The sequence below is a fragment of the Portunus trituberculatus genome, chromosome 20 (genome assembly GCF_017591435.1).
Source record: "Portunus trituberculatus isolate SZX2019 chromosome 20, ASM1759143v1, whole genome shotgun sequence".
NCBI classification, from domain to species: domain Eukaryota; kingdom Metazoa; phylum Arthropoda; class Malacostraca; order Decapoda; family Portunidae; genus Portunus; species Portunus trituberculatus.
In genome coordinates this window covers 14,229,157-14,231,789 of record NC_059274.1, presented here as the reverse complement: position 1 = coordinate 14,231,789, position 2,633 = coordinate 14,229,157, and positions in this window count along the sequence as shown.

The following is a 2,633-nucleotide window of genomic DNA, read 5'->3' as shown; positions in this document are numbered from 1 at the left end:
TTCCCCCAGGCTAGACACACCGTCAAACTATCTGCCTCTCCTTCTGTTACCTCGCGGAAGGATGGAAGTCGATAATGTGGGAGGATAAGGAACTGCCTATCTGTCTACCTGTCAGCCAGCCTTACGCCATCAGGCTAGACACACCCTCAGACTGTCCGCCTCTCCTCCTCCCACTCCTCTCAGCTCCCGGAAGGCTGCGGGAAAGCACTGCAACTGAATTTTGGACGAACGAAGGACGACACATGATAAGGCGGGAGTGTCCTGGGCGTGACCTTCCCCCCTACCTGACTTAAGAGAACTGCCACTAAACTCCTCCTCCTCCTCCTCCTCCTCCTCCTCCTCCTCCTCCTCCTCCTCCTCCTCCTCCTCCTCCTCCTCCTCCTCCTCCTCCTCCTCCTCCTCCATCCTCCTCCTCCACTTTCTCTCACGGTAAATAATGGAAGGATGCAATTCAACCTATCGCCAACATGATCATTTTTTTTCTCTCTCTTTCTTTTCTTTATTTAGCTTCTGTATATTTAGTGTGTATCTGATTACGGGAAGTTAGTCTCTCTCTCTCTCTCTCTCTCTCTCTCTCTCTCTCTCTCTCTCTCTCTCTCTCTCTGCGGTATTCGTGGTGGTGTTATAATTGCAGTGATGGGAAAGGTGAAATGTTTTATAGCACAGTCTAATTCCCACCGCCACACTAACTATTGACCCGCCAACACGTACACTGAGCAAAAAACGACCCAAAAAAACATGTAAATTAATGACTTCCCAATGCGCTCCCTGTGTGTGGCCTGGTGTGGGCGAGAGAACCTCCGAGTAAAGCATATTTTTCGTCCACCTCCTCCTTTCATAATCATACAAAGCCTTGAACTGAGACTAGCCGAACTCACAAAGGGAGGAACCATCAGAGCCTTACCACACAGATGAAATATAACGTATACGCCAAGGAACTACTCAATTACCTGTATATATTCTTGCTAGCTTCTCTTTCCTACGTATCCCATGAAGTAATGCCCGAGTAATGCCCCTTTGTTTGCTGTAGAAGTTAGTGCTATTTGTGCTCTGGTCAGTAGCAAGAAGGATGATGGTACACTGCGTTGCCTGAGAAGTACTATCTTTGGACATTAAGGTGCTATAAAAGGATCGTCTACGTGTCTTCTGCCGGTATACAAGGAAGCACTAACGAGGAGCTTCACCCGAAGAACCTCAAGGGTGGAAGGATAAGCAGGTAGTACAGAGCATGCGTTTTCTTGTGTCAGTGTGTGTATTCCGGGGAGGGAGAGGCGAAGGGTGAGAGAGAGACAAAGAAACACGAAAACAGAGGAACAGAGAGAGAGAGAGAGAGAGAGAGAGAGAGAGAGAGAGAGAGAGAGAGAGAGAGAGAGAGAGAGAGAGAGAGAGAGAGAGAGAGAGAGAGAGAGAATAAATTAGTTTCCCATAAAAGCAAACATGATACAGTGCACAACAAATATGAAACGAAGAAATGATAAAATTCAGAGAGAGAGAGAGAGAGAGAGAGAGAGAGAGAGAGAGAGAGAGAGAGAGAGAGATACAAGTACTCAGAAACACCATAGCATCTTATCCTAACTCCTTTCTAAGCCTCCAGAGAAGTCATCACAATTCCAGGAGCAGACTAACAGGAACTAAAGAATCACCTGGAAACACACCCATGAAAACCCGACTTGTCATCTGCTAGCCTTTCAAAAACGTTGTGAATAGAGAACAAGGCCTTAGAAACCTGAACTTTAGCATCACACAGGAGTAAGAGCGGGACTAACATACGGCTCCATTCACCAGGGGCCGACAGGCGGTGTGGGGCGCGGCGGGGGGCGGCTGGTATCCCTCGGTGAACCTCTGAACGCCTGTCCTCACGCCGCCTTTGTTCAGGATGAGGGAAGACTCCTGGCGTTTATCACAGGTTAGAGAGAGAGAGAGAGAGAGAGAGAGAGAGAGAGTCAACACACGAAAACTATCATATACAAAAATATACTCCAGAAATAAAGGAAATGAGTAATAACGTAAGTAAATAGTACAAGTTGACGAGACAAAAGAGATATTATGATTCTAAAAATAATAAAAATGTTATCAATAATAATAAAAATAAAATCACTAACACACAATCAAATCCTCATAGAAATGTGATAAAATATCGTACATATGAAAAAATATAAGAAAATCGGTAGAGAGAGAGAGAGAGAGAGAGAGAGAGAGAGAGAGAGAGAGAGAGAGAGAGCGTGACAATACAGCTAAGAATAGGAAGTTTCTCTAGGTAGGTAAGTATAAACACTCTCACTCTTAAGAGGATGCAGCGGCGAAGTGGCGAGGAGGCGAGACAAGGAAGGAAGGAAGGAGGGAGACGGTGGCAAGTGGCGAGTGGCGAGGAGCTGCACGGAGGCCTCGCCATGACTCGCAGGTCGTGCTTACGTGTGACTTAAGAGGATTTTAAGAGTCAGGCTCTCTCCTACACCTGCCTGAGAGGGGGTTATAAAAGGGAAACGACACACACACACACACACACACACACACACACACACACACACACACACACACACACACACACACGGGATAAACAGAAAATAATGAACTATTCCGTCGTGAAAAGGTTGTATCTCTTTCGTTTTCCTTCCAACTGCCGGAAGAAAATA